This window comes from Diceros bicornis, chromosome 18, assembly GCF_020826845.1.
Source record: "Diceros bicornis minor isolate mBicDic1 chromosome 18, mDicBic1.mat.cur, whole genome shotgun sequence".
In the NCBI taxonomy this organism is placed as follows: domain Eukaryota; kingdom Metazoa; phylum Chordata; class Mammalia; order Perissodactyla; family Rhinocerotidae; genus Diceros; species Diceros bicornis.
In genome coordinates, this window is record NC_080757.1 from 3,079,215 (window position 1) to 3,105,913 (window position 26,699).

Sequence of the window (26,699 nt, forward strand, 5' to 3'; positions counted from 1 at the left end):
TCACAAAAATTGGAGGTTAAGGGGTGCAGGGAGTACTAATTATTTTATTTTTTTCAGAAAGGTATGTCAAAAATTTCTTCCTCACGTTGAAAAATTGAGAAAGAGTTTGAAGCATATTGTTTAAGGGCATAAAGGTAACAAACAAGGGAATTAAAAACATAACAAGCACATCTTCCAATGAGAGAGGAGAGGAAGAGAAAAACCAGACCACGCAGTATAAGATATGTCAGTTTCTGAGTATGAGTGCCTCAGAGTTTTTCTGCTTCACCCTCTACCATGATCTCCAACCCAAAGGACAATACTAATGACAGACAGGGAAGAAAATCATCTCAGATAAAGCAAGAAAACTGCCACAGTCCTAAACCACAGACTGTGAGCACACCTGCCCAATTCTGCCAAGCCTGGTTGGAGCTGGTGGAACAGGCTAAGGGTTGGGATGTGCCAACTCAGACATCCTGCAGGATAAAGCTGTCCCCAGAAAGGGTTCACCATCTGGAAGGGCACCTCCAGTACCCACTGTAATAGCCACCATATCTGAGCAGTGGACTGCCATGGGAGGGGGGCAAGAGGCAGCCCGAAGGAGGCTTGGCCCACCCAGCACAACCGTGGCGAAGGGGAGGAGGGGTAAGGGAGAAACCATGGCAACCAGCCATTATTACTGTCTGGGACCTTATGAACTCTAACCAACCACAGCTCTCTTCCAGGACAAAGGCCCACAGTGAGGAAAAGTGCTGAGGATACACTCCAAATTGAGCAGGACAGGGACATTAGGGACAAAGGAAAGAGAAGATCCAGATAAAAATAGGGGAGGAAAACAGAGCCTGCACATCTCACCAGGCCCAAGGCTGTGGATCTGAACACCTTGTGAGAACAACAGGAGAGAGAACTCAGGAGGCTCAGAGCTGGGAAGTCTTTCCTGGCTCACCATTTCCACCTGGCTTACGTGAGAGTAACAGAAAGGAAGTACGGTCAAATCTCACACAAAGGTATGAGAAGAAAAAGAAAACATTGGGCAGACTAATGTCCCTACAATGAAGGCACACCAGAGAGTCAGGCTCATGAAACAGATGAAAACTAGAACCTAGTATTCCTAAACAAGCTAAAAGACATGAAACTACAAATTGAAAAAGTTCACTGTACACAGAAAAGTCAACTCAGAGTGGCCAACACTGAAACACTGCTAGTTAAACTACTAGACTTCGAAGATAAAGAAAAAAAAATCCTTTGAACATCCAGGCAAAATAACCCAGTTGCTTATGAGGGAAAAAAAATCAAATTGGCGGGGCCAGCCTGGTGGTGTAGTGGTTAAATTCGCACATTCCACTTCGGCAGCCCGGGGTTCGGAGGTTCTGATCCCGGGTGCAGACCTATGCACCACTTATCAAGCCATGCTGTGGTGGCGTCCCATATAAAGTAGAGGAAGATGGGCACGATGTTAGCCCAGGGCCAGTCTTCCTCAGCAAAAAGAGGAGGATTGGCAACAGATGTTAGCTCAGGGTTAATCTTTCTCACCAAAAAAAAAAAAAAAAGAAAAAAAATCAAATTGTCATCAGACTTTGACAGCACGCAGTAGAGTAACATATTGAAGATACTCAAAGAAGAAAACATAAACCCAGGATTTCATAACCAACCAACCAGACCATCAAGTACAAAGATGACAGATAAACTGTCATGAGCATACAAGACCTCAGGAAAACCATTCCTGTGGATCCTTCTGAGGAACCTCCCAGCAAACAAGCATTAGCCAAGCAAAGCGTCCACAGAGACTTCACCAGGAGGACTGGTATAAGTGTTAAATATATATCTACCCAGAAAACGAAGGCAAAATGATTATTACAAGGGAAACTGTAGAGTAAGAAATGGTTATGTATTTTGACAACGTAGATTCAGCATAACCATCAAAAAGTATTAGATGAAAATCTAAAGGCATAGAGTGGGAAACACCCTTCAATACACAGCATGAAATCCAGAGCCATAAATAAGTGATTTATAATTTTACTACACAAAAATTTAAAACTTTTATATGGCCTAAAACACCATAAACAAATTCAAAAGACAAGCAACAAACCAGATAAAAATATGTGCAACTCTGCTAGTATCACATTACAATATAAAGAGCTCTTTGAGTCAATTATAAGACAAACAGTCCAGTAGAAAAAAGAGAAAAGAACACAGCAGAAATATAAATGGTTAAAAAATATATGTGAAAGGTTGCTCACACTGGTTAATAACTTTAACATACATAGAAAATAACAATCTATGATATATTTGTCAGACTGGCAAACACTGATAATATCAAGCGTTGGCGAGGTTGCGGGGAAATATTTATTATTTACTGAGTACACATTATGTGTAAGGAATTATGCTGGATGCTAGAGATATAAATATGAATAATACAGAAACAATGTTTCTGTCCACACAGAACTTATATGTTTAGGTGGTGAATAAGGAGGGGGGGATTTTTTAAATGAGTACATAATTATTTAAATGCAATTCTGACGTGCTACAGAGGAGAAATACAGGGTACTTTGAGTGTAGAAAAGGGAGCATCTTTTTTTTTTTTTTTAAATAATCTATGTTGCTTGCACCCATTGGTTCAGCCATCTTACTCTGTTGGCATTTGCCAGCAATGCATGCAACATTCTTTTTTTTTTTTTTATAATTTTATTTATTTATTTTTTCCCCCAAAGCCCCAGTAGATAGTTGTATGTCATAGCTGCACATCCTTCTAGTTGCTGTATGTGGGATGCGGCCTCAGCATGGCCAGAGAAGCAGTGTATTGGTGCGCACCCGGGATCCGAACCCGGGCCACCAGCAGCTGAGCGCACGCACTTAACCGATAAGCCATGGGGCCGGCCCGAAAAGGGAGCATCTGATGTAGTTTTTAGAGGGAGGCACTCTCAGCCACTGTAAATTGATCAACTCTTTAGGAGAACAATTGGCAAAATCTTAAACATTCACAACTTTTGTCTCAGTAATTCTACTCCTAGATATCAATTCTATCAAAATACATAACTGGGTAAATATATACACATAACGATGTTTACTAAAGCGTTGTTTTTAATAGGAAAAAATGAGAAATAATCCAAATGTCCATCAACAAGATATTGGCTAAATGAGGGTACATCCACAGAATTCAACCATCAAAAAGAATGATACAGATGTCCACATACTGACACACAGAGATGTGTGTTACGTGAAAACAAAACCAAGCAGCAGTACAGCGTGATTATGTTAGTATGAGCAGATTTCTGAAAACAAATATGTATTAAATATTACTATGTATACACAGAAAACTTTTGGAAGACTAGAAACAAAACAGTTTGAAGAATATTGGGAATTTTCACTGAGTCATACATCTATATTGTTTGCAATTTTTATACCAAGCAAAAACTACTTTTTGAAAAATGAAATTAAATTCAGGAAACAAAATATTTCTTTAAACTCTGGGTCTAAAAGATCCCCAACTTTTCTCATATTTTGATATCTAAGACACACAGAGAATACCTCTAACTCTGCCAAAGATGATGGGAGAAAAGTTTTCTTCATAATCATACAAAAAAAATACATACACTCACCCTTTACTTGATAAATATGGTGTGTAATATTTTAGTCTTCCCTTTTAGGTTCTGTTCCTTCACTCAAAATGCAGGTTATAAATAAATCCACTTTACATGTGCCTTCTGCCAAAACCCACTTAAAGTAAACTGAAAAAACTATAACCTTACAGTCCCATTATCATTACAGTCTCAAAGCCAGACTCAGCCTGCAAGTACCCTTTCATTTGGAACTCTTGTTAAAATGCCACAGGACAACTCCTTTAAATAAAAACAAACCCTAGGATATGATGTTAGGCTTTCTTTGTTGCTACTTATAATGACCAAGTTCTGTGCTTATAATACAGCTTTTATTTAATTACTACATAGCAAAGAGTTCTATACGTTTTTCTCATTACATCTAAATTCAATTTGTTTAGGATACTGTCACACTCTTTTCCAGATGAAAATGAGGAAAAGAAATTGAGCAATTGACTTAAAAGTCATAAAGCAATAAGGTAGGAGTGTCAGTCAGCAAAAGAAAAACCCTAGGTCTCCTATGTAGAGGCTGAGTTGCCAGTCATACACTACACACCTCTATTGCGAGCTTGAAGCTTTGAAAGTCACCTTCAGCAATCACTCAAAGTGAGTCATGTCCTTACTATTACCTGGTAAGAACAGCCTCAGATCTTATTATAGCCATTTTAGCATGCTGAAGCCAATAAAATGCTTGCCATCCAGCAAGAGAAACAAGTTCTAAAACATAATAATTTGCCCGCAACAGATGAACATTTCCACTGTACCTTCTTCTCAGATCCTTTACTATTTTCTACAAAGTCAGAAAATTGGAAAAATACCTGATACAAGATGAATAGTTTACGAGTTTAGTTAGCAGAATTTAAGTCCAAATATTTATTAAATGCCTCTTCTGTTCCAGAAACTGTGCTAACCACTGTGAATATAAAAATGGAAAAGATACGGGCCTGGCTCCCAAGAAATCCAGTCTTACAGGGCAGACAGAGCTCACAAAGTACTATCATACTGAAACTCTAGCTCCCTCATTTTGAATAAGAACCTAAGTCACCAAGAAAATAGGAGCAGTTATGACTATCAATTACTACTTTAATTCAGTACATTATCTTCTCACTCTTTTCCCTTAGAAACATATCTACATTTCTAAATACCATTTCCTACTAAAAGGAAGCAAGGATCCTTGGAGAAATAGCTGATTCCAGGTGTAGAGTATGAAATAAATAAGAAGAGTCTGGGACATCGTGTGGTGTGGCCCAAAGGCCATTGTGTGGCCCAAAGACTAAGGGGCCCATGTCAAATGGACAATAGGAATGAACCCGAAGGAACTCAATTCGGCCTATTTGGCACAATTTTAACAAAAAAATATAATGACAGTAATGAATTATAAAAGATTAAGTTAAACACTTATTGATACTAAAAGAAGAATAAAAGGACAAGGAAGATAAAGCTCTTCTTTACAGAAATGTACAGAATAATAAATGTAAAGGAAATGACAGAATTAGAAAAAAAATCAATATTTTGTAAACATTAATATAGTCACCAAAACATGCTAAAACCACTGAATAAAAGGTTGTTGGGGAAGAGGATGTTCTCATAATCTCAAAGTTTCACCCCACAGACAATTTATCAGTTACAAAAAGGAAGACAGATCAAAAAGGAAGTGATCAAGCTTACCATGACCACACCTGACACTGCATGCCTCCTCAGGTGATACGGTGAGACACACAGCATCACCTGTGTAGCCCTCTCCTGAAACTGTGTGAAACTAATCATGAGGAAGAATTAGACAAATTCAGAATGTGGGACACTCTGTTGGATAACTTGCCTCTTAAAAGAAGGTTCACTTTCATAAAAAGCAAAAGTAATTTAATAAAACACAAGGCATGGACTTGGGCTTCTGAGAAGATGGAATAGACACACTTTTCCCTGTTCTTCCTACTAAGTACAACTAAAACCCCTGGACATTAGATATAAAATAAATATAAGAAGGTTCTAAAAGATGGAGAGAAGAAGCCAGACTGTCGAGGGAACTTGGGGCCCAAGGAACAATACAGTGGTGAGTTCCCTGGGTTTTCTTTTTGCTTCACATATACCTGAGCTGAACAAGCAGGCCATCTGGAAATACCACAGGGCACAGACATAAAAGCCCCAAGAAAAGCCTGCTCTCTTGCCGAAGGACCAGAAAAGGGGCAGGCTAATAACACAAAGCATTTAGACAATAAATGCTCTACTCCAGCCAGAAATAACCAATGAACATAAAACAATAGAAATTAAAAGAACAGAGCTTCAAAGACTTGTGGGACTACAATAAAAGATCTAACACTATGTCATCAGGGTCCAGGAAAGAGACAAAAAGAGTGGAAGCTGAAAAAGTACTCAAATAATAACAGCTGAAAACTTTCCAAATTTGGCAAAAGACATAAACCTACAGATTCAAAAAGCTGAACCCCGAACTGAGAAGCTCAAACAAATCCACATCAAGACACATCATAATCAAACTTCTGAAAGACTAAAAGACAAAGAAAAAATATTGAAAGCAGTGAGAGAAACAACACTTACCTTTAGAGGAAAAACAAGTCAAATAACAGCAGATTCTTCATCAGAAACCATAGTGGCCAGAAGAAAGTAACACATTTTTCAAGTGCTGAAAGAAAAGAACTGTCAACCTAGAATCCTATATCCAAAGAAAATATCCTTTAGAAATCAGAGAGAAATCAAGACATTCTCAGATAAAGGAAAATAAGAGAATTTGTTGCTAGCGAACTTATCCCAAAAGAATGGCTAAAGGAAGTTCTCTCAACAGAAAGGAAATGATAAAAGAAGAAATCTAGGAACATCAGGAAGAAATAACAAACGTGTGTAATTACAAGAAAATTTCTGTCTCCTCTTTAGACTTATGAATTATGTTTGAGAGTTGAAGCAAAAATTATAACCCTGTCTGACGTGGTTCTAAATGTAGGTAGAAAATTATAGATGGGGAGAGTAAAGAGAGGCAAGGTTTCTACACTTCACTCAAGTGGTAAAATAATCATATCAATCGACTGTGATAAGTTATGCATATATAACGTAATGCTTAGAGCAACCACTAATAACAATATGCAAAAAGCCACAATCAAAAACACTTTAGATAAAGCAAAATGCAGTTCTAAAAAATGTTCAAATAATCCACAGGAACACAGGGAAAGAAAACAGAAAAATGAAAAACAGAACAAAATTAAATAAATAAATAAACAAGATGGCAGACTTAAGCCATAACACATCAATAATTACATGAATGTAAATCATCTAATTATACCAATTAAAACAGAGATCAGCAGAGTGGATTTAAAAACACGTCTACAAAAAACTCACTTCAAATATAACAATACAGGCTAGCTGAAATTAAAAGAATGGTAAAAAAATATATCATGCAAACATTAATCAAAAGAAAGCAGTAATGGCTATATATAATAAATAAAGTAGACTTCAGAGCAAAGAAAATTTCTAGAGACAGGAATAAAAAGATCAATCTGCCAGAAGACACAGGAGCCCTCCTGAGATCAGAACAAATATCAAATACTAACTTCAGAACTATTTGAATAGCTATTTGAATGGAGCCAGAATTCGATTAGATTTGTTTTTAGAGCAATTTATGCCCCAGGACATTGTTGAAGACAAAAGAGCAATCAGCCAACAATTAATGGAGTTCAACAGCTGGGTGTGAACAAGGAAAGAGAGAAGGAGAGCCCTACCAATACCACTGTCATCCAAGGGTGACTGTGGACATACGCAAAGCTGTGCCTTTCTAAGGAGCAACCCCAAAGATTTAACACTGTTGGGGGGAAATAGACTTCACTAAAATAATCCATGCAGTCACTAAACTAACAAGCAAATAAAAATAAGAAGTTCCAGAGGGAGAGATCAGTACCCAGAGTTGCTACAATATAGTATACATGACCTTGTATTTAGAAAATCCTAAGGAACCTACTAAAAAACTATTAGAACTAATAAACAAGTTCAGCAAGGTGGTAGAATACAAGATAAATATGCAAAAATCTATTGTATTTCTATATACTTGCAATGAACAATCCAAAAATGAAATTAAGTAAACAATTCCACTTACCATAACATCAAAAAGAATAAAATATTTAGGAATAAATTTAACCAGAGAAGTGCAAAACCTATACTCTGAAAATTACAAAACATTGTTGAAAGAAATTAAAGATGATCTAAATAAATGGGAAGGCATCCTATGTTCATGGATTGGAAGACTTAACATTGTTAAGATGGCAATAGTCTCCAAATTGATCTACAGAGTCAACACAATCCCTATCAAAATCTCAGCTGACTACTTTGTAGAAATGGACAAGCTGATTCTAAAATTCAGACGGAATTGCAAGCGCCCAGAACTGCCAAAACAATCTTGAAAAACAAGAGCAAGGACTCCCACTTCCCGATTTCAAAACTTACTACACAACAATATTAATCAAGACAGTGTGGTACTGGCACAAGGATAAACATATAGATCAACGGAACAGAATTGAGAGCCCAGAAATAAACCCAAACATCAATGGTGAATTGATTTTTAAAACGGGTGCCAAAACCATTCAACAAGGAAAGAATAGAACAGTCTTTTCAACAAATGGTGCTGGGACAGCCGGGGAGATACACGCAAAAGATAAAGCTGGACAGCTACCTCACACCTTCTACAAAAATTAATTCAAAATGGATCAAAGATTAAAATGTAAGAGCTCAAACTATAAAACTCTTATAAGAGAATATATAGGCGTAAATTCTAAACAGCTTAGATTTGGTAAAAAATTCTAACCAAAAGCACAACAAAAATAAAAATAGATAAATTGGACTACATCAAAATTAAAAACTTTTCTGCTTAAAAGCACACCATCAAGAGAGTGAAAAGACAACCTACAGAATGGGAGAAGCTACTTGCAAATCATGTATCTCATATGGGTTTAATATCCAGATTATATAAACAACTCCTACCACAAGACAACAAACAACTCAATTTAAAAATGGGCAAAAGACTTTTAATATATCTTTCCCTAAAAAGATACATATATATAAATGGCCAATAAAGACATGAAAAGATGCTCAACAACACTAGTCATCACAGAAATATAAATCAAAACCACAACGAGAGTCCACTTCACACCCACCAGAATGGCTACAATAAAAAACCCAGATAATAACGAGTATTAGCAAGGATGTGGAAAAATCAGAACCCTCATTAACTGCAGGTAGGAATGTAAATGTGCAGCCCTTTAGAAACAGTTTGGTAGTTCCTCAAATGATTAAAATTGAGTTACCATATGATTCAGCAATTCCACTCCTGGGTATATATCCAAGAGAAATGAAAACATGTCCACATCAAAACTTGCACATGGGTATGTACAGCAGCATTATTCATAACAGCAAAGGTAGTAACAACCTAAATGCACATAACTGATGAATGGATAAATAACATGTGATAGATCCATAAACTAGAATATTATTTGTCCATAAAAAGGAATGATGTACTGTTACATGCTACAACATGAAGGAACTTTGAAAACATTATGCAAAGTGAGAGAATTCAGTCACAAAAGACCATATATTGTATGATTCCACACCTATGACACATCCAGAACAGGGAAATCTATAGGGACAGAAAGTAGATTAGTGGTTGCTTAGGGATGGTCAGTGAGGGGACTGAGAGTATATTAGTTTGCTGGGCTGCCATAACAAAGTTTCACGAACTGGGTGGCTTAAACAACAGAAATTTATTTCCTCACAGTTCTGAGGGCCAGAAGTCCGAGATCAAGGTGTTGGCAGGGCTGGTTCCTTCTGAGGGCCGTGAGAGAAGGATCTCTTCCATGTCCCTCTCCTTGGCTTGTAGATGGCAATATTCTCCCTGTGTCTTCACATCTGTGTGTGTCTGTGTCCAGATTTCCTCCTCTGATAAGGACACCAGTCGTACTGGATTAGGGCCCTCTCTAATGACCTCATTTTAACTTAATCACCTCTGTAAGGACCCTATCTCCAAACATGGTCATATTCTGAGGTGAAGCCCTCAACATGAATTTAGGGAGCTAGGACTTCAATATGAATTTCTAGGGAGAACACGCTACAGTCCATAACAGGAAGATAGAGAGGTGACTGCTAAAGGATACAGGGTTTCTTTCAGAGGTGATAAAAAAATGTTTTTAAGTTAACTGTGGTGGGTGATGGTTTTACATATCTGTGAATATACTAAAAACCAATGAATTGTGCTCTTTCCATAGGTGAATTGTATAGTATGTGAATTATATCTCAATAAAGCTGGTATTTTGTTGTTGTGTTTAAGTTGAGGGGACATGCAAGTGCAGTGAGGGATACTTCTTCATCACAGGGCGGGCACTGGAGAGAATGGGAAACAGCCCATCTAGGTGTTCGACGTGAGCCTGTATTTGGCCTCCCCTCTGGGACACAGAACACTGCAGTTGCTGGTCTTCAGGCAGAGAATGTTGCTTCTCTTATGAAAGTGTCAGGGGACTTTGAGAATTTGAAGAGAAAAGAAAAAAATTTGAAGGTCACCAAATGGAAACCACCCACGTCACAAATTGTGCCTGTAGTTACTCCTGAGAGTAGCTAACAATGCATCCTCCACTAAGGCAAAGCAAAACAAATAAACCTTTGTTTACCATCCTCGCTCCTTGCCCTCTGCTTTGAGAGAAGGACAGAGCTCCTGGTTCAAGGCCAATCCTGCTCCTACCTTCCCCACCCTCCACTCCACTTTAATTCTTTCCTCTCCTTTCTACTGATTTCTTTCCATTCTGGCTGATCCATTCTAGTCCTTCAGAATCTTCTTCTTCTTGTTCCTACTTTAAAGGTCAGGGTTCCCCAAGAGTCCAGCCTCAGTTCTCTTCTCCATCCTACCTCTTCCCAGGCAATCTCACCCACTCCGTGGTTTTAACTTCCAAGAACAGATTTGTATTCCCAAATCCATATCTCCCTTAAATGAGACACGTAGATTTCCAACTGTGTAACAGACACATCCACGTAGATGCCACATGTAAAATGGATCATTTTCTCCAGACCCTGTCTTAGTTTGGGTTCCCCCAAATCTACCCCCTTAAGGCAAAGATTTGAGAGCCAATTGTTTATTTGGGAGGTGTGAGAAAATGGGCAAGGGAGTGAGAAGGTGAGACAGGAAATGAAAGGCAGCTGATTAAGTGTGCTTCATCAAGCAAGCTACCACTGTGGGTACCTGAAGCTTAATAATCCCACTGGGGAACTCTGGGAATCAGCACATAAAATACGAGCGTCAGCATCATCCCACTGGAGGAACAAGGAGCTAGGGGTAGTTGTACACTGACTCCATTAACCTTGGTTGAGAGCTTCTGGGGAGTTGGGAGAGTGTTAATTTCCTGACACTTCCACTCTGCTGTTCTGAGTTACAAAGTAGGCACCTGTGGGCACCAGAAAGTCCTCAGGCAAAGAAAGAAATGCAGGTGCTAACAGTTGGAAGTCAGGCCAGCTACTTACTACTTACACAGAAGTAGTAAGTAGATGGGTACATGGGCAGGATACCTACCACGCTTCTGCTACCCATCCAAACCTGGAGCTCTTCTTGGATTCCCTAACACACCTGGTTATCAGCCAAGCCAGAGAAGAATGGTGTCACAACCGGCTCTTCCCTCTCTTTCACTCCCACACCCAGGGCCCTGAGGATGCTATACCCTGAGTGGTATATCCTTTCCTTTCTTGTCATCCCCACTGCCAAAGCCTTGGCCTTGCATCATCTAGGTTCCTAACCGGCTTCCCTACACTCAGCCTCTTTCTCCTCTTATCCATTCTCTAAAAAGTTGCCAATATAAATATTCTAAAATGCAGATCCATTTATACTGCATGTTAAAAATACTTCAGTGGTTCATACGAGGTACCTGAAATAGTCAAATTTATAGAGACAGAAAGTTGAAGGGTGGTTGTGAGGCTGCAGGGAGGAGAATGGGGAGTTGCTGAACGGATACAGAGTTCAGATTGGGAAGCTGGAATAGTTCTGGAGATGGATGGTGGCAATGGTGGCACAACAATGTGAACGTACTTAACGCCACTGAATTATACACTGTAAACGGTTAAGAAGGTAAATTTTATGTTATATACATTTTACCACAATAAAATTTCTTTTAATATTTCAATGGTTCCCATTGCCTAAAGAATAAGGTCCAAGCATCTTAACACGACACATAAGCCCCTGTCCTCTAGCCCTTGCCCATCCCTCCAGCCTCATCTCCTACCATCTCAGCTTTGAACTTCACCTTCCAGCATTTCCAACTACATCTAATTTCCAGAACACATCTTGCTTTTCCATGCCTGTCTGCCTTTGCACTTTCTAGTTTCTCTTCCTGGACTGCCATTCCCACTTCCGTCGATGAGCAATTTCTCTTCATTTCTAAAAACTCATTCACTCATTTGTTCAACAATTATTTATTGGGTCTGTGATTCTTGCCTTACGAAACAGAAAACGGAGAGAAAGACAGAGTGGAAACAAATAACTTGAAGCATGAGTGTGTACAAGGTCCTTGGGAAGCATCTAAGAGGAAGGTCTCGCCTTGCCTGGGAATGCCAAGGGGAGCCAAAGCTTAAACACCTCCTCCTGTGGGGAACCCTCTGAAAGAGTCAGTCTCTCTCTCCTTGATGCTACTTCTGAGAGTTGTATATATGTTTAATTTCTACACACACCACATAGTTTATAATCATTTTATAAGCTTCTGTATTAGTCATGATTCTCTAGGTTGCAAGGGACATTAAACTAATCTGAACTAGCTTTACAAAAAAAGAAGGGAAGGATCACCAGCTTTCATAAACAAACCATGGAAAGCACAGAGGTGGATGTGGCCTAAGGAAGAACTGGATCTGGGAACACCCACTCTCCACGTCTTTCTGCGTATTGCCTTCCTTCTCTCAGCGGGAGCTATGGGTTCATGCAGCATCAGGTTCATTAGAGTAATTAACTGCACAAATACCACAGTCCATCAATGCTAAGACACACATCTGAATATCCCCGAAATCAGCCTGCCTCTTACAGCTGCTAGTGGCGGGTCAATGTCAGCACGTGTGCAAACTCGGTTAGTTACAGAATAACCTCACCAAAGAGCACAGAGACATAGTTTTCATTTCAAGTGGTCTCAAAGGTAGCTGCAATCCTGTAATATTTCAGCCTACAAACCAAGTAAGGACAACCAAAGAAGAAATGTGAGTCCTGGTTGTTTTATCAACACCTTCGGTTAGTGCCTTCAATTAAGATCAAGGAAGTGCCAGCATTAAATTTGCAGAATGGATGTCACAAGCTCAAAAGAAAATCCTGGAGACAATGGAGGAAAGCTTTTACAACCAGTACTTTACAAATGTTTTTGATGGCAGGGGGGACGTTATCTGTAAAAAATCACAGACACAAATGACTTGGAGTCAAAAAGTGATTCAAAAGGGAAACTCCAAAAAAAAAAACACAAACAAACAAACAAAAAAGGGAAACTCCAAATGTGGGGAAGTTTTAGAAATACCTTAACTAATTTATTTCACTTATATTTTCCTTTTTATATAGGTACAAGAATGGTATATGATATAATTTTATTTATTTTCCCCCAAAGCCCCAGTAGATAGTTGTATGTCATAGTTGCGCATTCTTCTAGCTGCTGTATGTGGGACGTGGCCTCAGCATGGCTGGAGAAGCAGTGCGTCTGTGCGCGCCCGGGATCCGAACCCGGGCTGCCTGCATCGGAGCGCACGCACTTAACCACTAAGCCACGGGGCCGGCCCGGTATATGATATAAATTGATGTCTAAATAAGTCTAAAAGATCTTTTAATAAGTCTAAAAAGTACACATAATAAAAAGCATTGTGTCATAGTTTGACAGTATTTTTTTTTATTTTAGTGGAACACAAAATAATTGTTTTAAAATTGATGGCATCTTAGATTTTATGAAATCATATTTATTGGGCACTCACTATGCACTGGAGACATACATTACACAAAACAAACACCCAGCTCCCGTGGAGCTAGAACACCCTTATAACTCCAGGGAACAAAGGGGGCCTCTCGTTCTACTGGCTCTATTTTGAACAATCCGAAGGAAAGTGATTAGCCTGGTTCTGATGACATGATTACCCTTGGAAAAACCTTTGTGAACAGAGAGAATGAAGTTCTGTGATGGTCTCAATCTGGGTCATGGCCAATCCCTGAGTCCAAAGTGAGGTCTACTTCCAGAAGAAGAGAGGAAGCAGCATCGAACAGACAAAAATTACAGTTGTTTTAATGTTTCTTTGTCCTACAAGATGGTGGGCACACAGAAGTAGGGTTCTTATCTATACCAGGCAGGGTCCAGTGAGGGAAACAGAATTCAAGAGAGGTTGTTCAGTAGAAGGAATTTAATATGGAAACTAGTTACAAGGTTTGGGGAAGGGCTAAAAAGCCAAATGGGATGGTGAGGGAACCCAGAGGTTAGCAACAGTGGGACACCTCCCGCCTGCTTAAGGCTGGATGGACAGAGGAAGGAGACAGTATCACCAGCAACCAGAGGCCAGTGTCACTCAGCTGGGGCTGGAACCACTCCTGATGAACTGTCCAAAACAGAAAACACGGGAGAAGGCCCCTGGATTCTCCCTTCCGCTTACCTTCCAGTCTCCCACTAGTGCCTCCCACTAGCCACCCTTAGCCAGAGAGAGCCCACAAAATACAGTTGGCAGGAATTGGCTCCCTCCAATATAGAGACGAGCAAGAGAAGGGTAGGGAATGAGTCTGCGGGTGAACAGGCAAATAACCTGTGCACTGTCTAATTTATCTTTGTACCTCCAGTGGCTAACACAGTACCTGGCTCCTATAGAAGGAAATCAACTAAGTAGTGAGAGAAACTTACAACTGAAATGCAAGATTAGAGATATGAAGAGAGTGTTACTGGACTAGAGAGAAGAGAATAACTTATTCCACATAGAGTACACAAGAAAGGATTCACAAAGGACATGATGAACGAAAAGTTAAAGAAATAATGAGCAAGGATTTGCCAGAGAAATAAGAAGGTGAGAAAGTTAGCCAGGCAGCGGAGACTGCACAAGTTGAAGGCAGGGCACATGAAAGCTTTTCAAGGGATAACAAGATTCAAAGTTAAATTCTATTAAGCGCGGGCTAGCCCCGTGGCTTAGCGGTTAAGTGCGCGCGCTCCGCTGCTGGCAGCGCGGGTTCGGATCCCGGGCGCGCACCGACGCACTGCTTCTCTGGCCATGTTGAGGCTGTGTCCCACATACAGCAACTAGAAGGATGTGCAACTATGATTCTAGTTGCAACTATGACATACAACTATCTACTGGGGCTTTGGGGGAAAATAAATAAATAAAAATAAAAAAAAAATTCTATTAAGCGCTTTTTCAGTATCTCTCAAGGTGATTATATGGCTTTCCCCTTTTATTATTTACATAATGTATTAAACTAACATATGTCCTAATATCAAAGCATTCTTGAATTCCCAGAATAAAACCTACTTGGTCAAAGTTTATTACTCTGTTAATACTGCTGAATTCATTTTGCTATTTTATTTAGGATATTTGCATATATCCATATGTAAACTTGTTCTATAGTTTACTTTTGTGGGCTTCTACTGTTCTCTATCAGGGTTATTTTAACTTCATTAAATTACTTGGGAAGCTTTCTGTTTTCTTATTTTCTGACACATTTTAATAGCATGGGAGTTGTCACCATCAACCTTTGATGATTTAAGCATTCGTGATTCTACGTGTGGATTTTTTATTCCATCTCATTTTTGTCATTCCTGCCGCCCACTTTTTGGCTGCTTACCACCCCTACTACCTCTATTCCAACTCCCCTGTTCCATGGCTCCACAAAACCCTCATGGCTACTTTCCAGCTATCTGGAGTAAAACTAGCACATCTTGGATTTTACAGATGAAGTACAAAAAGGCCCTTGCCCCTTGTCCCACCTAATTCCTCTTCCTCCTTCATTTTAGATACCTCCTTATATAAAGTCTTACCTGATATGCCCCACTCTAAACCCTGATGCCCAATTCTGTGCTCACCCTGTCCTGGCCTGTTACCCTTACTCGTCTATCTCCCCACCCAGACATCAAGCTTAAAGACTGAATTTGTGTCTTACCCATCACTATAATCTCAGCACTGGCACATAGTAGGTACTTGCTATGTAGTTATTAGGTGAATGTTATAACCTTGCACCTCAGAAACAAGAGAAGAAAGAAAAAATTAACTTGGCAAACTATGGTCTATGGGCCAAACGTGGATCAAATAAATGGACCACATTCATTAACATATTGTCTATAGCTGTTTTTGAGCTAGAAGGGCAGAGCTGAGTTGTGAGAGAGACCATACGATCCCAAAAAGCCTAAAATATTTACTATCTGGCTCTTTATAGAAAAAACTTTTAGATCCTAGGTTAGAGCTTCCACTCATATGCAGACTTCACTACGTTTTTCTGCATCAAAACAAGAAACAATCCAGAGAAGGTTGAAAAGAATGAGTTACTACTGCTGAAAGAGGGTAAGCACATTCAGTCTGTTTTCTATTACTATATTGACACTCGTTCGACATCATGCCATACAGCAACCACGGCCGTGCTGTCAACTCCAAGTCCACTTCGTCCCATAATCAAGCTGAACATCTTCATGAACACTATCACCAAGCCTGTTTATTTTCAAAGGATTGCTTCACATACAGCAGGGGCTGGTCATAAACTCAAAAGACTGCACGGACCAGGAGGAGGTCAAGGGAATGAATGAGGCCAGCCGGGTGGTGGGGAGCCTGTGTCCTAGCCAAAGGAGGAACCCATCACCGAGTTACTCCAGCCAACACCGAAATACTACTTACTCAACGGAAGCTAGGAAGCTGGATTTTTGTGTGAAATGTCTTGATTATTAAAATGTTATCAATCAACATATCAAAAGGTAAAACTAATTTCATAGAAAAACACAGGCTATTTATCTTGTGATCTGGGGGCAGACTGGTTGTTTTGATTATAGAATTAAGGATTTCTCTTCAGCAAAGATACCAACAGCAAAGTTAACAGACACATAACATCAGGAGAAATTATTCACATTGTCCAAAAATCAACAAGTGGCTAATGACTAAAATATTCTAGTCAGAAATCCCGATTAAAAAATGGGGAAAGCATGAACAGGTAATTTACGTTAAAGAAAACTCAAAAAGATAACAAGGATATATAAAGATATTCTCAAATTTGGTGTTAATCAGAAAATGTAAATAAAAAGAGTGAGACTGCTAAAAATTAGAAAGCTGGAAAATGCTGTGTTTGCAGAGATAAGGGTCTCTGGAAGCCTGTGCACTGCTGGGAGAATGCAGGATGTTGCAGCCCCTCTGAAGAGCCATCTTGCAGTTACTTGGTTCTATTAAGCACAGGCACCCTCTATGACCAGGCAATCTTGCTCCTGGGTCTAAATCTCAAAGAGATTCTCACACAGTCCATAGGGGACATGTACAAGAGTTTAATTCAGCTTTGTTTGTAGCGTCTGGGCATAGGAATCAATGTGGGTGTCATCACCAGGAGAGAGAGAGACAAATGTGGAGGATACACAGAGCAGATAGTCACATAGCAACAGGAATGAGTCATAAAAACATGGTAGTGAGTGACTAAGAAACAGAGTAAGAGCTATAACATGACACACTAATGTAAATTAAAAATACATGCATACAAAACAATATACATTTTTAAGTACTCATAAAACAAAAGCATAGGTATTAAACACATTAGAATAGTTGGCTATGGGGGGAAGAGAATGAGAGTGGGGTACACAGAAGAAAAAGGAATGAATGACTGAATAGATGAACCAAGGAATGCATGAACAAGTAAACAAGAGAGGGGCTTGCACAGACCAATGATGATAAAGGGCTAGGAATGAGAAGATGATTAATTCAATTCCCCACACCTGAGGTCTAAAAACATGGGAGGAGGAAGGAAACAGGTCTACAACTAGATACAGCCGTAGAGTTAGAAAAGATGGTTTGACAATCTAAGCCCATATGCAGGTTCAGTGACCTCAAAAAGCCTTTCAAACTAAAATATTTAATTATACCATCTGCCTCTTGGGAAAACAGATAGGCAACCCAAGCAGTTAATGTCAGCTTGATGCTTTTACATCACCATCCTCAGCACAGAACAAAAATCAGCTATGTGTTAAGCAGGGGACAGAATGAAGAGGAGACTGCTTCCCAATTCCTGTAGCTGATCTTTCAACAAGCATTAACAGGCACCAACTACAAGCACGTCACCCTGCTAGGGAGGCAGAGGGTATATAACTATTGCTGTTCAGTCCTCAGGGAATTCTCAGTCTTGTGGGAGATTAAATGCAGACAGTCACAAAGAGAAGCAACAAAACCATCTAACACAGCCACGGAAGAGAAGGGATGAAACTCCCCATGAGCAGACCTATGGCCAGAGTCTGGGAAACAGAGACTGTCACGGACAAGGTGATGGATTCTGTCTGTGGAAAAGGAGTATACTAAGCTTCAGACTGCTGTGTTTGATGATGAGCCACCTATCATCTTGAAGTGACCAAAGAACAATTAGAGAAACAGTAATGTAAAACGGTTGAGTGGTTCCCCATGCTCCGCCACTGACATCCCTTCAAGGCTACTTGGCACGTGCCATACTTTGGCTTCTTCCAAAGTCAGGAAACAGTTCTTTATCATTTGCATCTTAATACTCAAAAATGCTGCTCTCTCCTCAGAGAGGGCAAAAAACACTTGACAATATGGCTGAGAGAAGTCATTTCCAGGTATGGTATCCATCTTTTTCTGTGGAAAATAGGAGGGAAATTTTGTAGAAAAGAGTTAACACAGCAGGCCTGAGAGTGCTATTCTTAAAAAGGCCTGCTTGCCCTTGGTCAGCCCTTGGCTGGCATCTGGGGAACTTAGATTCTGGAAGGGTTCCTAACATTTGCAGAACTGATAAGAGAGGCTCACTGTGCCTATGGTTTGTTTGTACAAATTGTTTACACAAACACTGTGGTCTATGCTGAACATCTGCTTTCCTTCAGGGAAGCAGGAGTTTTGGCATGTGCTAGGCAGAGAGCACCCACATGACCAGCTCTAGTAAAAACCCTAGGCGCTGAGTCTCTAGTGAGCTTCCCTCACTTGAGTGTGTTGTCACAACTCGTTGTGGGGGGAATCAGCACGTCCTGTGTGACCTCACTGGGAGAGGACTCTTGGAAGATTGCCCCTTGTTTTCTCCAGACTTTGCTCCCTGCTCCTTTTCCTTTCACTGATTTTGCTTTGTATCCTGTCACTGTAATATGTCACAGCCATGAGTATGGTGACATGCTGAGTCCTGTAAGACCTCTTAGTGAATTATAGAATCTGGGGGTGGTCTTGGGGACCCCTCATACAGAAATAAATTCAAGATAAAAGATAATATTGGAGAAAAGATAATATTGGAGACTGGACCAAGATAATGGACTAAACATATACTTCTGCCTCCTGAGTGTCTTAAAATTCTTTGGAACGGCAGAAATATTGTTTTCAAAACACTAATTCAATAAGAGACCTGGAAAACAAGAAACAGTGCCACAAGCCAATTAAAACATCTAAGAAATTTCTGAGAGGTAGAGAATACTTAGAATCAGATTGCCTGAGCAAACCACAGCCAATACAAGCTTGGGAGGAGGCTGTTATGCAGTGGGAAATGGTAATGGGTTTCAGGCTCCAAATCAGCAGAGAGAAAGAGGGGCAAGGATGGAATGTGACAAAGTGATGAACTGGGGAACAGCAGTCAGATGGCCAGGGCCGTTGGACCCTTCCCCACATACACTGAGCAGCCCACAACAAATACTCCCTCACCTGGAATATCCACTCTACTCAGCAGCATGTCACAACTCTTCAACAACCACCAGAGGCAGCCTATGGCAAATAGGACAGGCAGGAAAGCACGAATTCTCCAACTCAAAGATGAGCACACAAAGGAAGGATCATCAAGTTTTTAGTCAATGTCATGAAACGGGATACCAAATCAACAGGAGAACATACATCTAAGGAAAGAGAGTTAATAGAGCACATAGAAGAAACTATTAGATATCCTTGGAAATATTTGAGGGAACGCTCTACCTATGAAAAGCAAGCAGCTAACTAATAGATGAAGATCTCTGCAACACACAGTGAAATTACAAAGCAGGGTAAAGGTCAGTGTATGGAATAATGCTACTATTTGTGAAAAAAAGAAAAGGAGGAATGAAGAATCTAATTCATATTTGCTTATATTTGCATAAAGAGACTCTGGAGGGATATATAAGAAACGAATAACAGTGGTTATGTACTTGTGGGGTGAGGGAGACCTACGTAGATAGGGGTATGGGGTGGTGGACAGACCTTTCACTTATGTCTTTTTAATATAGTATGATTTTTGAACACTGAATATCTTATCTATGCCAAAAATTAAATTTAAAAAAGTAAAGACCTTGAAAATTAAATATAGGATAAACATTTAAGAACACTCAACAGAAGGACTAAAGAGTTGACTGGACAAAGCTAAACACTAGATTAGTGAACTGGAAAATCAAGCCAAGGAATCTCCCAGAATGCAGCCCATAAAGATAAACAGACAGAACATTTGAGAGAAAAGTCAAGAAACATGAAAGATAAATTGAGAATTTTTAATACTCATTTAATAGCAATTCCAGAAGCAGAAAATAAAAAGAATTGAGGCAAGGAAATACTCAAAGAGAAACTTCCCCAGTGCCAAAGAAATTTATTAATCTTTAGAATGAAAGGGACCACCAAGCACTGAGCAAGAACAACAAAAAAGATTCATCCCTAGACAAATAATGGGGAAATTTTAAAACACTAAGGAAAAAAATTGTAAAGCTTCAGAGAAATAGACAGGTTAACTACAAAGAAATGGGAATCAGACTGCATAGATTTCTCATCAACCACACTAGATGTCAGCAGATAGTGGAAAATTATCTTCAAAATTCAGAAGTTTTTAACCTAGAATCCTATACCCAGTCAAGAGTATTCAGTTGAAAAGTGAAATAAAAAATATATTTTTAAACATGGAAGGGTTCAGAAAGTTTACCACCCACAGAATCTCTGAAAAAAACACACTTAAGGACTCATTTAAGCAAAACAAATAATGAATCCAACAAGGAGAAAAATAAGAGATGAAACAAGCAACGATGAGCAAACAATTGGTAAAACTTATAACTAATGAGCAAATAATCAGTAAAACTTATCATTGTTTATGCCCAATGTACAAAAACCCAAAATCTCAGCAGATCTTAATATGAGGCAGAATTAAAATCATTCTAAGGTTCTTTCTTGCTTTATTCATGAAGAGTTCATATATACAGATTATCTTTAAACATCAAGAGAAAAAAATGTTTAGACACACGTGAAAACTTAAAGGTATCAAAGGAGGTCAATTTCATTTATCATAGGGGAAATCCAAATTAAAACCACAATGTGATATCCACCAGAATGACTAAAACGGAAAAGACAGAAACTACCAAGAGTTGGCAAGGATGTGCAGCAACCACATATGCTTCTAGAGTACCTAAGTTGGTACAACCACTGTTGAAAACTGTTTGGCAGTATCTACTAAAACTGAGCATATGCACAGCCTATGACTAAGCAATTTCACTCCTAGAAATATACTCAACAGAAACACATACATACATTCAACAAAAGACACATACCAGCATGTTCATAGCAGCACTATTCATGATAGCTCAAAACTGCAAGCAACCCAAATGCCAATCAAGATAGAATGGATATCTACATTGTGGTTATACCAACAATGGAATATATACAGTAATGAGAACGGACAAACCACAACTACACTCTAGAATATGTACAGATCTCACAAACGTAATGTTGATGGAAAGCAGCTAAACATAAAAGAGTATATACTGCATGATTCTATTGTTATAAAGTACAAAAATGGGCAAAACTAATCTATTGTCTTAGAAATGATAGTGGTTACCCTTGGTAATGAGCTATGGAAGGACAAATTCTCGAGTGTTGGAAAGGTTGTTTCTTGTTCTGAGTGCTGCTTATACATGCATTCAGTTGGTCAAAATTCATCAAGCTATACACTTAAGATGTGTGTACCTTTAAACATTTATGCCACATCTCAATAAAAGGTTGTCCCCAAATTTAAGGGTACCTACCACAAGCAGAGTAGGAATAATACCTGTAACTTCCATGTCTTGAAAGGGATAAAATGGAACAAGAAAAACTCAGTCGATCTAACAAAAGGTTAGGAAAGAAGGCTGGCAGGAAATCAGCATAAAAAATAGAAAATATAAAATAAGATGACAGGAATAAGCCCCAAAATATCAGTAATCAAAATAAGTATAAATGGGTTAAAGCCTCCTATTGAAAGACAAAGATTTCATACCAATTATGATGGCTACTATCAGAAAAAAAAAACCCAGAAAATAACAAGTGTTGGAGAGTATAAGGAGAAATTGGAAACTTGTGCACTGTTTTAGGAATGCAAAATGGTACAGCTGTGGAAAACAATATGGCAGTTCCTCTAAAAATTAAAAATAGAATTACCATACAATCTAGAAATTCCACTTCTGGGTAAACACCCAAAAGCATTGAAAGCAAGGTCTCAAAGAGATGTTTGTATATCCATGTTCAAAGCAGCATTATTCACAATAAGTAAAATATGGAATCAACCAAGAGATGAAATGATTAGCAAAATGTGGTAAATACATACTATTGAATATCATTCAGCCTCAAAAAACCAAGAAAATTCTGGGGCGAGCCCCATGGCATAATGGTTAAGTTTGCACACTCTGCTTCGACAGCCCAGGGTTCACAGGTTCGGATCCTGGGCGCAGACCTATGCACCGCTTATCAAGTAAGGCTGTGGCAGGCATCCCACATATAAAATAGAGGGAAATGGGCACAGCTATTAGCTCAGGACCAATCTTCCTCTGAAAAAAGAGGAGGATTGGCAGTGGATGTTAGCTCAGGGCTAATCTTTCTCACCAAAAAAAATAAATAAGTAAAATTAAAAAAAAAAAAAAAAAAACAAGAAAATTCTGACACATGCTACAACATGGAATGACCTTAAGGACATTACGCTAAGTAAAATAAGCCAGTCACAAAAAGACAAATACTATATGAAGTACCTAGAACAGACAATTTCATAGAGACAGAAAGTAGAGCGGTAGTTACCAGAAGCTGGGGGGAGGGGGGAACGGGTTGTTTAAGGGACATAGATTCAATTTTGCAAGATGAAAAATTTCTGGAGATTGGTTGCACAACAATGTGAATATACTTAACACTAGCAAACTGTACAATTAGAAATGATTAAGATGGTAAATTTTATGTGTTGTGTATTTTACCACAATTTTTTTAAAAAGACAAACATTAAGTAATAAAACAAAATCTAGCTATAAGCTAATCACAAGAGTCACAACTAAAACAAAACACAGAAAAGAAATGAATGGAAAAAGATATGCCAGATAAACGCTAACAAAAATAAAGCAGATGTAGCAATACTAATATCAGACAAAACAGAATTAAAAGCAAAAATAATTAAATACGATGAATATTTTATTCCCAAAAGGTACAATTCACCAAGAAGACAAAAGAATTATGAAGCTTTAAGCATCAGTTTCAAAAATACAACATAAACATATATTGTTTACGTTGCTTATGGGTGGCCCATAAATATATATACTGCAAAAACTAATAGAAATAGAACAAAAGAAACCCACTAGGAATCATAGTGGAAGTCTTTAACATAACTCTCAGAATCAACAGGTCAAACAGAGAAAAAATAAGTTAAGGATACAGAGAACATAAATTATAATTAATAAATTTGAGATAAATATATAACTTTGTACAGGGAAAAGTCACTAAAACTGACAGTTCATTAGACTACAAATTAATTTCTGTTTTTAATCTTCATCTTTCTTTCAGCAATATGGCAGAACAGAGATCTCAAAACCTTCCAGCTGGAAGGTTTTTAAAAGGTCTTTTAAAAAATGCTAGAAAAAATATAAAAATAACTTTGAAATCAATGGAATAAAGAAACCTGGTGAAGCCAAAATTCAAGAATGCCAGCAAAATAAAGGCATTTTCAGATAGTATAAAAACAGAAAGTGTATCATCACTGAAGGAACTTGTAAAGAATGTACTTCAGGGAGAAGGAAAATGATCCAAAGAAAATATTTGTGACCAAGAAGGATGAAGAAAATGGTAAACAGGTAGTTAAATATAATAAATATTGACCTAGAAAATAATAATAATAACAGCAGCAATAATGTCTAATTTGAAGGATTAAATAAAAATAGAGCTAAGGCCAAACAGGAGGAGACTGGAATGGGATAATTCAAGTCTGTGCCTTGTTCAGGAGGAAGACTGATTACATAAATGATCTAAGCTTTCAATTCAAGAGGCTAGAACTTGAATAAAATAAACTCAAATTAAGTAGAAAGATAAAAAACAGAAATTTGGGCTGGCCCCGTGGCTTAGCAGTTAAGTGCACGCGCTCTGCTGCTGGCGGCCCAGGTTCAATCCCGGGCGCGCACTGACGCACCGCTTGTCCGGCCATGCTGAGGCCGTGTCCCACATACAGCAACTAGAAGGATGTGCAGCTATGACATACAACTATCTACTGGGGTTTTGGGGGGAAAAAATAAATAAATAAAATTATTTTTAAAAACCCAGAAATTAACGGCATTGAAAAATAAAAATCGATAGGATTAATCAATAAATCCAAAAGCTGGTTCTTTGAAATGACTAATAAAATAAGCAAGTATTAAGCAAGTCTGACGAATTAAAAAAGAGAAACAGCACAAGCAAAAGCATGAACAAGAAAGAGAACACACCACAGATAGGGAAGAGTTTGTTTTCTTACAACAGAATACTATAGACATTATGCTAACATATACTAAATTTCAACAATCTTAATGATTTTCTAGGAAAATATAAAGTATTAGATTGACTCTGAAGAAAAAGAAAACCTGAGAAAAATCAATGATCAAGGAAAAAATTGAAAAGGTAGTTAAATACTGATACCAACTTCTTAAAAAACACACCACGAGCAGCTCAGGCAGTCTGCAGTCAGATTCCGCCAAACTTCAAGGAACAGATCATTCTTCTGCTCTAGAGCACAGAAAATGAGGGAAAGTTTCCCAGCTTAATCAATGAGGACAACATAACCTTAAGTATTAACTCAGATAAAAATGAGGGGAGAGAGAAAAGTATATACCAATCTCACTTATAAATATAGATACCAAAACCCTAAATAAACTGTTAGCAAATTAAATCTATCACACAACCCAAAAGTGTATTTTAAATTATCCCAGGATTTTAGAAACAGAAAACCTAGCAGTATAATCACTTATATTAACAATTTTAAGAAGAAAACTACACGGTCATATCAATGCATGCTATACAAAAGCATTTGGGGGGGAAAAATCAACAAAATGGAAACTAACCTAATACGATAAAGAATATACTTAGTGAAAGATACTCTGGGAGCGTGCTCCTAAAGCCAAGACAAAAATGTCCTATTTAAGCTTAATAGTCAACACTGTAGAGGGTGGTCAATGAAAGACCAAGAAATAAGAAGTACGAACATTAGAAAGAGATATCTGCTGTTTCTTAACAGTAGATAAAACTGTCTACCTAGAACAGCCAAACAAGTCAACTGAAAAATTATTAAAACTATTAAAACTCATCGAGTTTGGTATGGAGGCTCCGATACCAAATTAAATTTGCTTGCTTTGCGCGTTAGTTATGCAAAGCTATTTTCTGTAGAGTAAGGTATTAGGACTGGCAAGCTTTTGCTCCCACCCTCCTCCCGCATCTTAAACGTTGAAATAACATCTTGTTTGAAACTGGATGACAAAAATCTTCTAAAACCAAAACTTGTTCTTAACGGCTGAGATGTGCCTCCACTCAAAAACACTTTATCTCCTGCCTCCAGCTACCGCAGTTCCTGATGGATAAGCATGTCAACCAGTCCAACATCATTCTTCCGATAGAGGGCAAGGAAGAGCACCTTCACAGTAATATTTTTTTCAAACCGTATAGTGCTTATTATATAAACTTACGTGAGGGCAAATGGAGCTTCCACAAAATAAAAATAACGTATTCAGGGTCGAACTTCCTTGAAAAAAAGATAAGCACATAAAACTAATTTTATTTTAAAAATATTTGGAAAGCAGGTTGTTCCTGTTGCACTCCTGACGGGCTCTTCATCCCCAGCCACCCCTAAGCACCCAAACGGTCCCCAGGGCTCACCAGGTGCACTGCGCTGTGGCACCGCCAGCCGACCCGGGAGACGCCCAGCCCGCGCCCCTCCCGGGTCACCCCAGGGCAAGAGGGGGACCGGGCTCTGTGGACGCCGAGGATGGCCACGGGCTGCTCGGTCTCCGACACCACACAGCACCCCAAGGACAGCACCAGGGAGGGCGCGGGAGGCACCCAGGGGCCGGGGACCCTGGGTCCGGCGCGCCCACGCACCTGTCCCAGCGCGGCGAGGGCTAGGGGCGCCTCCCAGGGCCGCAGTCGTCGGGAGTCACCTGGCTCTCTGTCCTGCGCCAATCCCGGAGCCCGGCAGGGAGGGGGCGGCCACCTGCCGCTGCCACCTGCGGCACCCGTCCCGCCGCTCCCGGCTGGGTGGGCAGGACCTCGGTCCGGGCCGGGGACGGGACGCTCTGGGCGGAGGGGGACCGGGGCCACCGCGGCGACGACGGCAGCGCGTCCTCCCTCTCAGAGGGGCAGTCCTGCACCCCCGCGCCCGGACCCCCGGACCCCGGAACCCGGGAAGACGACGCGACTGAAAAGGCGCAGAGGAGGGGCGGCCCGCGCGGCTCCTACTCACCGGCTCCGCTCGGTCCCCGCGGCGCCGCCGCAGCCCGCAGCAGCCGCGGCTCCCCGCGCTCACGGATGCTGGGCGAAAGGTCCCCGGGAACCGGCCGGCGCCTCCCCGAGCCGTCTCCAGGGGGCGGGCGCGAGCCGGCGCGGGGCTCCTTGGGAGATGTAGTCCAGGGGCCTCTGCGTCTTCTCCCCGCCGCGGCTCTCCGTCTGCCGGCTGCTGGTGGTCTTTTCTTGCCCCTGCTGCCCCTGTCTCCCTCAAGGGCTCACCTCCGCTTCCGGCTAATAAATGTTAGA

At 39.8% G+C, this 26,699-nt stretch overlaps 1 protein-coding gene across 14 annotated transcripts in view; it reads right to left on the reverse strand.

Moving 5' to 3' along the window:
- Window positions 1–26,436, reverse strand: part of SPECC1 (sperm antigen with calponin homology and coiled-coil domains 1) — a 269,219-nt gene extending 242,783 nt beyond the window's left edge. For 5 of the 14 annotated variants that reach the window (XR_009222645.1, XR_009222643.1, XR_009222642.1 and 2 more), the window contains exon 1: window positions 25,637–25,670. The gene's annotated coding sequence lies outside the window, so the exon portion shown is untranslated. Of the gene's footprint in view, window positions 1–25,636; window positions 25,689–25,826; window positions 25,844–26,409 lie in introns of those variants that run through there. The other 9 variants (XM_058559623.1, XM_058559630.1, XM_058559635.1 and 6 more) reach the window with 7 other exon arrangements.
- Between the last annotated feature and the right edge of the window lie 263 nt (window positions 26,437–26,699).